A 12456-nucleotide genomic window follows, 5' to 3' on the forward strand; every position below is an offset into this window, starting at 1 on the left:
TTAGTCTACTGGTACCGGGTCGAAGCTGAGTTGGCATCCACGTCATCTCCCAACATGCATTGCGACAAGTTAGCTATGAGAAAAGATACGGTACGCGACTAACGCTACTACGTTTGGATTAGTATAAATCTAATGGACCTGATATACTGATCTAACGGTCGTAAAGAATTCATTAGCAAGAAGGATCACCATTTTTATCAAAGAATTTAGAGAAAATTACATAATTAGTTACTTTTAGGTTTTTCATTTATAAAAATAAAACTAGGTAAAATACTGATTTTCATCCCTTTGAACATTTTTTACCCCTAAAATTGACCGTACAATATGAGGGCAAAAATGTCCAAAAGATATGAAAAATTAGTGACTAATCCCTTTTGGACAATATAGTGATTTTGCTGCTCTAGTGTGGTTAATTTTAGGGGTTAAAAATATCCAAATTGATGAAAAATTAAATTTTGATTAGTTTTGTAAATATAAATTTAATTTTAACTAGTTTTGTTAAGTAAAATATTGAGTGGTTATTTTCCTAAAAGAAATCCCAAAAGTAGCTAATCAGGTAATTTTTTTCAAGAATTTATCTCATTTATTTAATGAACGGTTAAGATTTGTCGTATCATTTTTTTTGTCCTATACAAACCGTATCATCGTGTTTTTTTTTTTTTTTCTTTTCTGCAGCAGTAAAATAAGACTTATTCAAAGAAAACTACATCAGCATGAGAAATAAAAATAAAAAAAGGTGGTGTCTGTTTGTCACCCACCATGTCTAATCTAGGTGGTTTATAATGGGACTTCATCCTTGAAATAATTTTATAGAGCATGGACACGCAATTAAAAGGTAGGGGTGTCAATTTGGTACAAAAATTATAATTCATATATCAAAATTAAAATGCTCAAGTCTATCATACTAATCCCAAATCCTTTGAAAAATGATATGATATATTTCTCAACAAAATTAGTTTTTATTACGGTACATAATAATTTTAAATGTCGTATCAATGGTATATTTTAAAACTCCATCATACAAAATTGAAATATCGTATCAATGGTATATTTTAAAACTCCATCATACAAAATTGTTTAAATATTACTAAGAAAATAATAATAATAAAATAAGACCCACACCTTTTACTAAGAAGGTTGTACGTGGGTTCATCTCGCTGAGGAACTAGACCGATGAACTTCATCTCAAAAAAAAAAAATTATATCATTTTATATCATTTATATTGTTTAGAGTAAATTGCACCGCCACCCTAAAATGAAGATCTTAAAACACTGACACCTTACTTTATTTTTGAAAAATACATACATTCTAAAATTATATTTTCATTGGACACAATAGTCTAATTTATCATTAAAGATTGTTAAATCACTGTTTATAAAATAGGGTGTTAGTACTTTAAGGCCCTATTTTGGGATATCAGTGTAATTTGCTCTATTGTTTATATACCATTTATACCACTTGTGCATTATTTTATATGATTTCATATCGGTTATAATAGTTATTTATTGTACAACTGTACCAGTTAATGCCATTTAAATATATTGTTTTGATATCACAACTGCACCATATCGTGATAGTTATGGTAATGGTTTTGTAAATATAGATACAAAATGGTATGGTACAGCTCATTTTTAAGTATCCACTTCCTATACCATACCAAAACTATAAATGGTACTGCTTGACATCTTTATTCCTCCTCATTTTTATTTTTGAGAAGAGCTTATCTCAATCCAAATCATTACAAATTTCAATCTTATAATTGGGGTTGGAGTTTTCCTAAATTTCATGGGAACAAATTTGAGTGTCTATATATATATGGGGATAATTACTATTGCCTGTACTGTGATTTTATTATTACTATATCTCCTGTACTTTTCAAAGTTACTAATCCAACTTTTAACTTTGTCTACAATTATTATTGCCCTCTTACCGTTAAGGTCCGTTAGTTTACTGATGATGTGGCATCTTTATATTTTCTAAAAAATCCCAAAATACCCTTATACTTATCTCTTTGCTTATTTACCCTTTTGTCAAGTTACAGTAATACCCTTAATTATCTGTTATAATTCATTTTATTATTTAAAAAAAAAAACCACCAAATAAAGAAAGAATGATTGAATAGAACTCAAATAAAAACTGAAGAAGGAAAATCCAATTCAACTCAAATTGGAACCTGAATATCACCTAAAATATTTTCAAAATAAATGAAGTTTAGTAAAGGTGGGAAACCAAATTAGATTTAGATTTAGCTCATTTCTTTAATTCAAAATAAATGAAGTTTAGTGAATATGGGAAACCAAATCGGATTTTGTATTTTGTCCATTTCTTTAATTCAAAATAATGAAGCTTAGTGAAGGCTGGAAACTAAATCGGATTTGGATTTTACTCATTTATTTAATTCAAAATAAATGAAGTTTAGTGAAAGTGGGAAACCAAATCGGATTTGGATTTTGCCCATTTCATTAATTCAAAATAAATGAAGTTTAGGGTAAAATTGACATTTAATTTGGTTTTTATAAATGGGGTAGCATCGTCTTTTGATTTCTTAATTTTAATGAAGGGCAAATTAGACATTATACATTCAAACTTAACGGTTACTTAACATCGTTATAAGGAAGGGGGGCAACAATAATTTCGTAAAGAACTAGTAATAAAATCAAACTATAGGGGGCAACAGTAATTATCCCATTATTATTTTTTTGCGTCAGAGAATTATAAAAGAGAGAGAGAGAATGCATGTAAGAGAACTTGTATTGCTTTTTTTTTTTTCGGGTTGTAAAAAAACCATCTACTACTGTTGACAACATCAAACACAGACGTAACTATTTGTCACTATCTAATTCTCTGTTTATTTATTTATTTTTTGAAATTGTAGTTCATTTGAACAAAGTTATGTACCCCTTGACTACATCTACAAGAGGTAGTTTACATATAATTTAAATAAAAGGTAAGGCATCACTTCTAGTCTAAAAGAGATTAAAACTCTTGACTTAAAGTCCCGCCTATATTAATTATATAAAGCTCCCCTAACAATGTAGTCATGGTTGCCCCAAGTTGGCTCGGATGAACCTTAGATCCAAAAAAAAAAATTCTTGACTTAAAGCCTTTTTTGTATCAATTCTTATTATCTGTTTTGCCTATTTAAGGGTCTGTTTGGTAATCTAAATCTAGAGATTTCAAATCCTCAAATTCATGAATCAGAGATTTATACATATATGATTGTAAAACATCTATGGATTCATGAAATCCAGGGATTTCACTTTTTTGCCTAGAAACGTGAATTAAACCATTATTGGGTATTAGGTGAAATCTATGGATTTCATTATAAGTATAAAATTGATGAAATGTGTAGATTCACAAAGAGTAATCCAATCGATTTCTTTGAATTTTGATAAAATTGAAGCTAACCAAACAGTTAGTTTATTGGGCCATGAGTCTGTAGATTTGAAATTTCATTTCATTCTAAATTTCTGGATTCATGTAACAAACAGGCCCTTAGAGAAATGAGTACAAGAATCTATTTTTGACGAGGAATGAAAAATTGTTTGATATTTCTTGCCTTGAATAAATTATGGAATGCTAAATAAGTTTGGAACTCAAAATGAAAATTATATATATATATATATATATAAAAAGAAAATAAAGATTGACAACGGATGGTTGGGGTTTGAGAGTGAGGAAAAGGAGAAATAATAGGGTTTTCATTAAAAAAATATTTGTTTTTTTTTTTGTCTCTAATTTTAATTTGTATTTTAAGGGGGTAAAAAAAAAAAAAAAAGGAGGGGTTATATAAAAAAAAAAAGAAAAGAGAAAAAAGAAAAAAAAAAAAAAAAGCCCGGGCCTAAAAATAATCTTTATATTTAAAAAAAAAAAAAAAAAAATAAAATATTTTTTTTTATGTAAAAAAAAGAAAAAAAAAAAAAAAATATAAGAAAAAAAAAATAAAAAAAAAAAATTGTTTGTTTGCTTCCCTCCTTCCCTTTTTTTTTTTTTTTGGTCTTTTTTTTTTTTTTTTTTTTTTTTAATAATAAAAAAAAAAAAATATAAATTAATTAAAATTTTTTTTTATTTTTTTTTTTTTTTTTTTTTTGGTTTTTTGTTTGGTCCATGTCACTTTTAGTCCAAAAAAAGTTCATCTTTGCATCCTGCTCCCCCTGTGATTTGAGAAATGATAAAATAAGGACACATCATAATTTTGATGACCAAAATGCCCTTTTTGATGTAACGAACATTTCGAAATTACAATTACAATCTTTTCATTTTATATTCATGGATTTTAAGATTTCAAATTTACAAAAGTATGCCCTTGGTTTGGAACTCAATGAAATCGAAGAAAATAACACTAAGACGCTCAGGCGTTGCAACTTGCAGGAGAGTGTAGGGACTGGAGCTGTAGGAGGAATGAATTGTATTCCGTTGAGGAGGTAACTCCGGGTATTGATCTCCCATGACGATTCCCCCGGTTTCGGTTACTGGTGGACAATGAAGCGACCCCGCTTGCCGTGCACGCCCGAGGAAGAATACTGAAGGTTATCTGGAAGGTTCGACGTGAAACCATTGTTGTTGACGAAGAGAATTAAAAAATTGGAAAAGACGTCAAGAATCTGAATCCTTCTCTGTCAATTATCCCACTAAGAAAGCTATTTCTCAACTTAAGGTTTTTTCTTTTCTGTTTTTGGAAACTTTTTCCTACATGATTCAAACTTTCTCTTTATTCTTTTCATAGGTAGTGCAGAAACTGTTCATTCCAATGGTTCTTCATTTGAAAACGAGAGGAAAACAATGAACGAACTTTGAATATATCAATTGGCCATTAACGATTGCTATTGAGGAGCATGATCAAAGACCAAAAAAGTTGTGTAATTAACAGAATCAAAATACGGACCCAATTTAATATGCTAATGCTTGCAAAATCCGACATCATCATTATCAATGACTTGAGAACTAGGCGATTGTGGAGCAGTCTAAATGACAAACATGGTGGGGTCATGTTGTTCAAGGATTATTATTCGGTGTGCATTTGCCGGTGAATACTGAAGCCGGAACCGAACCGGTGAAGGAGTTGAACTGGATATTTAAGAAGGATAGACCAGCCATGGTTAGCACCGCAGTTGGAAACTCGCTGGAGAATTTGTTGTTGCTGAAATCAATCTTGTAAAGGTAGAGAAGCTGGGAGATCTTTGGGGAAATCGTGCTGGTGAAATTGTTTGAGTTGGCGTGGAAGACGACGATGTTAGGGAGAAAGTCGAGGAAGCCTTTGAGGATTGGAGAGGCAAGTCCGAAGCCGTTAAAGTCGCACGTGGGCAAGTGTGGTGGCGCTGTTGTTGTCGAGTGGGTGGTCACAAAAGAAACCTTTGTACCCATGTTTTGGTGATGCCGAGAGGATCGGTAATGGTTTTCTTCAATTTCATTGAGTTCCAACCAAGAGCAATTTTTGTAAATTTGAAATCTTAAAACCTTTCAATATAAAATGAAAATATTATAATTGTAATTATAATTTGGCTTTTTAATACGAACCGTTAGATCAAAATGACATATATGGATATAATCTTGATCGTTGCATCATATGGGCATTTTGGTCATCAAAATCATGATATGTCCTTATTTTATCATTTCTCAAAATCACAGGGGAGCCAGATGCAAAGATGAACTTTTTTTGGACTAAAAGTGACATGGACCAAACTTCAGGGGGTCCAGATGAAAAATACCCAAAAAAAAACTAAGTAAAAACCAAGTGCAATAATATTCATTCTCTTTTTCTGGGCAAAGCTTTCCTTAAAATTAAATGCTATTAACAAACGCTCTCATGCGTGCAGAAATATTATGTTTGGGTTTCATAGCAACTAACGTTATTTACGATGTATTAAACTTGTTCTTAAAAGTATCAAAATACCTCCTCCACCCACACTCAGCTTCAAAACCCCCTCCCTCCGAAATCATCAAGGTTTAAAGTATCTCACGATACTATACAATAAGGCCAATACGTAGCTATATTTGACACAACTGATACGACACATATCGATATGTCTCTTTATTGAATTGAACTAAAATACATTAGTCCGAACAATACAATACTCGATACCGATACTTTAAACCTTGGATATCATCCTTATCGCTGTCATTTCAATTCTGAAAAGAAAAATGTTAAACTTGCCTAGGGTCATCACTTTCTGGCGGGCTTCACCCACTATTTTTCAATTGGAGGTTGCACTGAGAGCCGTGCAGTTAATCGCATGAAGCACGAATATTGTAAGATGAAAAAGCCAGAATCTCAACCAGTTTTAAATTACCAGAGCAGAATCTGTCCCTCTTGCAACATTTTCTAGTTCTAGTTGGTTGCAATTTTATATTGAACAACAACCCGCAAAAGAGAGTAGATAAGATGGATACAACTTTATTAGCGTTCCTCTTCTTGGGTTCTTTTCTGCAACCTCAATGGCAGATTATCTAGTTACAACTTTGACTAGTTGAGAGAGAGAATAGGTTTTCTGCTTGCTTTTTCTATTGAACAACCAAACCAGCCATGCACCATGGGCATGAGAGACTCCATTTCTTCCTCTGTGACTAAACGTAGCAGCACGAGATATCCAGTAATGGAGATGGATTTGAGTTGAGCTTGATTCGAAGGAAACAGGTTATAAACTGTTTCTCTTTCTTGTTTTTTTCATGGTAGAGTAAACTACTATATTTCATGGTAGCTTGATTACAGTTTGATTTTACATTTGAGGCTTTTGATCTGATTCCATAAAATCTTTATAAAATTACTATATTTGTTTCAGAATGATTTTTTTCCTGAAAAGAAAGAAAAAAGTGTGCACTTCTCTTCATTTTAAGGGAAACCAATAAAAAGCCAAAGTTTATAAAACCAGTATCCTTCTGCGGTTTTTCTGCAATCTTGATTTGGGTTTCTTTTCCCAAGTGTTACATTTCCATGAATCGGGATTTAAGAGGAGATTAACAAGAGAAGTAGAGCAATTTAATATGAGAAGGATTCGAGGTGTTTGAAGATGGAAGAGGACTTCTGATTTTAATTTGAATGACAGCTATAAGGATGATGTCGATGCAGAGGGGGGACTAGGTGTGAGTGGAGGGGATATTTTAATCATCTTATAAACAAACTTAACATTTCTTTAAATTTAAATAAAAATAAAAAAACTTAACACTTCTTAAATGGTGTTAGTTGCTATAAGACTCAAACGTAATTTAATCAGCTAGTGGGATTCAAACCCATTAGCTCTTTTTTATATATTTATTAATAAAACAGAAAAGTAATTAAATTGGATGTCCTCATTAGAAGTACAAGCAGCTGGGTCGTTTCTACTAAAGTTCATATCCAAACTGGATGCAAAAACCTAGCCTAGGCCTCACCCACAACCATTGGCGGCGTCTTCACATTCAACTTTACCAGGTTAATAAAATAGCTTCGGAGAGTGGGGGATTGGAAGAAAAAAAAACAAGACGCATCTAAAAAACTTTGAAAAAATAGATAGAAGAAGTGTTAGAAAGGCGATTCATTAGGTTCAAGAGTAATTTTAAACTCATCCTAATTACTCAACTAGTGCCTTTCGAAACCCACCCTTTTGCTCTTTTTTATATATTTATTTATTTTAAAGAAAAGGATTAAATTAGATGTCCTCATTAGAAGTACAATCAACAGGGGGTGTTCTACTAAAGTTCATATCCAAACTAGAACCTAGCCTAGGCCTGTAGGGGCCAAACTGTCCTTGGAGACTTTGGTAGTAATCTAGTAATCCTTTCAACACTACACCAGATCAGTGTGATGGAGAAAGTTGGTCCTCTTAGCTATTTTCCAACCCTTCATTTATTGCAAAGAGGATGGCTCTTGCCAAATCGTTGTCACCAAGACATCTTGCTTTCATGCTTAGTAAGAAGTTGCCAAATGCACCGATTCCCACAGTTCAGCCTGCTTCCTTTATTAATTCATTAGAAACCTCTACATGAAATAAGATAGGTAAACGAAGCATAGACAATTCTTTAGATAGATGATATGCACCTTGGTCCACTATAGTGTTGTTTGTAAAAGGCATTTGAGGATCTTCTGTTAGGACTTGGGCTGAATTTCCCAAATCTAGTTTATTAAACCATCAACAAATATTATCTTGAGACTCTATATGGATTAGGTCATTGTTTATTAAACACCACATGATTCCTTTCTATCCACACACACACAAAAAAAAAAAAAACCCATCAATTTGCTCCTTTGTCTAGTTGTGTGTTAGCTAACAGAGTAGTGCATAAGTACAACAAAGATTCTTTAGTTAGGTGTTGAGTTCTGAGTCCCAGAGGTCTTGCCTCCTAGATCCTCTTGATCCATTCATAAGATAAGAAAACATGCCATAAAGTCTTTGTATCTCCACATGGTTCACAAACAATGTCCATTTTCGACCAACGGGATAGAACATACTTAATTGGCGGTCTTGCATTCAATAGATGCTAAAAGAAAGATTTAAACTTTGGGTGGAAGGGTAATTTCCAAAAGAATTTCCACTAATGTTCGATGAGATTGCAAATCATTAGGTACTTTTGTCTCTGCAATGCTCGCTCCCCCAACTTAGAAGAGATGTTTGATGCCCACTTATCATTAGAGGAAGTTAGAGAAATATGGGAAAATATGGAAATAGGAAGGTCAAAAGTTGAGAGATACTCCTTGTTGAGCTCTAGATTTCATACCATCTGCACAACCATTGTTTTCGGTGCCCAAACCAAGACACTTTAGTATTTATTAACAATAGAATTACCCTCAACAAGCCAAGGATCAACCAGAAGGAGGTTTTAGATCTATTTCCAATCAATCTTTTTGCAATCCCCTCAAATTGGGGGATTATGCTACAGATACTATTCCAGGGCTAGGAACCATTTTCTTTCTCACTTTAGGATTGAAAAGAGCGGTCTTTGGGAAGTATTTAGCCTTGAAAGACAAAGCCCAAAGACTATTGGAGTCGTTAAGGAGTTGCCACCCTTGATTGAGCAACAAGGTGGTGTTGACATCTTCCATCCTTTTCAACCCAAACCTCATGCTGATTTAGGTAGACAACACTTATCCCAATTAATGAGGGTACGATGCTTAGCTTTAGACAGGTTACCATACCAAAATCATTGGCATAAGGAATCAATTTTCTTGTAGAAAGATTTAGGGAAATGAAAGCATTGCATATGATAAACAGATAAGGGTTGCAACACAGATTTAATAAAAAAACTCCCTCCCTGCATAAGATAAAGAAGTTGCAAAACACTTATTAATCTTTCATAAAAGGAAGTTGAGAGGGAAAGAGGGAGGACGATGAACTGGAATGGGTTCACCTTCAACTCCGGTACTTGCAGCCGAGGATAAGGTGCTAGGACCATTGTGAATGTGTACAATTTGAATGTTGAAGACTTGCTAACCCACCACCTCAGGAGCAATTTTTCCTTTAATTTGAAGTAAAAAAGCTCTAATTGCCGAATCTGCTAGGAGTGATGTCGTGGATCCACATTTTGATTCTTATCCTTATTATCAATACCAAACTTTGGTAGATTCTGGTCAATAGGAGGCAGCCTAGAACCTCATCTTATTGCCTTGTAAAGCTTGTTTACGTAAGTTTTCACGAACAGTTTCTACATCATCAGCTTAAATCACTTGTTTACCTTTAGTTGCTTGATCTGCAAAAGTAACCAATTTCTCATGGTAGTAGGGAGTATTTCACCCCCTCCCATGATTGTAAGCACCCTCAGCTAACCCCTTTTCAACAATCAACCCAAAATCTTTCCCTTTTTCCCTTTTTCTTTTTCTTTTTCTTTGTCTGCTTTAAAAGATCTTGTAACTTCTTCTCTATAGCTTTTTCAAAAACTTTTGAACCATTTTGTTTCTTTTCCTTTTCAATTTTGCTTCTTTTTCTATTATTTTTACTCTTTCTTCTCTTTTGTTGAGCTCACCAACTTTAGGAATTTTTTCCAACATGGTGGGAACCGAAAGAAGAATGTCACCCAACAACACTCTAGGTGTGCAACCCTCAAGACCAACACTTTTTAGCATGTTCACACTTCCAAAAGAAGCATCTGCCAGACAACCAAGACACTCATCACTTGAATCACAAGGGAATGCCTCCACACCACACAGGGACCTCCCCAAGATAGAGTTGACAAAATCTTCATTAGAGATACGAATAGGGTCTTTTGTAACAAGAGAGGGTTGGTGCATGATTTGAGGACCTAGTTGGGCAGGATAGGAAACACAAATGGGAATAGGTGGTCCATGACGTATGGGATCCACCATGAAATTAGAAATGGAGTCAGATGGACATAAATCGAACCAAGGTTTAGGATTAGTTTCATGTAATGTGCAGTATTGGAGTTTATGGGTAACTTTACCACAATTAGGGCAGATCACTACAACTTCATAGAAGACCTTTAGGTTGAAACATTCCCCAAAGAGATTTTTGATAATCACATTGAGCTTGTTAGAGCTGTTAATATCAAACGGGATTTTCACCCGAGTGGTTTTGGGAGGCAATTAATCCTAGGTCAGCAAAGTTGAGTTGGTGGGCATTAATAACAACTCCTACCATTGAGGTTGCCCCAAAAAATTTGCTTCACAACAAAACAATCAGATGTTATATCCCTGAGTTGAATCCAATGGCAATAGGAGGAAGCTTTGTTTTCTTTCTATTTTTTGGGGAAGGATCAACAGAGAGATGGACTAGGTAGTTCCCCACCCACCAAGGAGATATAGATAACACCTTACTTCTCATCTCCCTAAAGTTAAAAGTGGCACAAATATTATCCCCACCCCCAATGAACAATAGTAGGACTTCCTAAGTTTCCCCAGAAATACATCAACATACTTTGATAGAAAAGAAAGAATGAGGGTTTTCTTACCTCTACACGCCTTCACAAGTGCGATTCAATCTTTAGCATGCCCAAATCTTCAATGATTCCACCAACTCCAATGCCCTCTACCCTCCTTGTGCTCTTAGATAGGGGCAATTAGTTAACTGAATCAATCGTCTCCGGGAGACTGCCCCTATAACTTTATCACTTAAAAGTTGTTTTTGTTGGGCTTTGGTCAGGAGACTCCCAAACTTGCTTGACACAGTGATAACATTTACCTAAGCATTAGGGTCTTCCAACTTCGATTTCCCGTTGTCCCAAATCCACCTTCCTAAGCCATCCGGATTAGCTTTATCTTTCCTCCCAAAGTCATTTAAAGTAGCTGGGTCATATCCTAACGTGTCTTGTCCATGGTTCAACTCTCGAATCCACAATCTCTACTTAGATGGCTCACAGTTGCCTTCTACCAGCATTTCGAGTCCTTGGACCTACAATGATGGGTTTAGGGTCAGGATTCTAGGGGATCTCACATACATTCTCTACATATTCAAATGCAAATTGGGATGGATAGCCAAATGATCGGAAGTCTACAGGAGGATATGCAATTTTATGGGACCCAATTTGGTCACTTGGAGTTCAAAGAAATAGGCTACAGTGGTTCGACCCACTACATGCACAATCTGAACATGGGGCTCTAGCTAATGCAGCAGCAGAATAGACATGGATTCAATCAATCCTTCAAAAATTCATTGTTTGCCTTCCACTTGCTCCAATCATATGGTGTGACAATGTGGGGGCTACATACGTAACAACATACCAAATGGATCATGTGGAGATTGATTTCCATTTTGTGTGTGACAAAGTAGCCATCAAGAAACTTGAGGTTCATTTTCACCCCACCAAGGATCAACTCGCTAGCATTTTTGCCATGTTATTATCCCATCAACAATCCAATCATCTTCTTCACAATTTCAACATGTGCAATCCCCGGTTGAGTTTGCCGAGGGTGCTAGAGTACCATATGCACAAGGGCTTCTCAACACATGCAGAGTAGAAGTCAGCCACTAAAACTTTTCAAGAACCCCGCTCCAACAAGACCCCAAGCCAAATGGCGATAACAATTGCTTTTGGATTCAAATTCAGAAGAGTTGTGTAGCTAGCAACTGTATTTTGTTATGATAAGGGTTCAATAAAGTCAAATGTAAAACGAGCCCTATATCTAGAACTGGATGAATCTAGGTTTCCCAATAAATTATCTAAAAGAGGTATACTACCTCAATCAATAAATATTTGAGAGAAACAATCAACTTTGACATAGGTTGCACACTACAACTGAACCATTTAAATTTGCCGTCTTCTTCTTTGTTCGTCATCTTCTCTTCTCAAGAACCATAGAATATAATTTCACAATATAGAAAACAAAAGGTATTCTTTAGCTTATTGTTTTTAAAAATTTTCCCTTGTCTGATTAAAGAAAAATAAAAACATTACCATAAGGCCTTGCCATTTTGTTATTTGATGAAGCATATATGCATGGAAAGGACTAATGGTTTGATACAGTCAAAGTTCGAATCCTCTCAGGGCCAAGAACCTTATACTATATAATACCCCCACCCCCATTTCCCAAT

The sequence above is a fragment of the Hakea prostrata genome, chromosome 11 (genome assembly GCF_041222555.1).
Source record: "Hakea prostrata isolate BN-2017 chromosome 11, UWA_Hpros_2, whole genome shotgun sequence".
Taxonomy (NCBI): Eukaryota; Viridiplantae; Streptophyta; class Magnoliopsida; order Proteales; family Proteaceae; genus Hakea; species Hakea prostrata.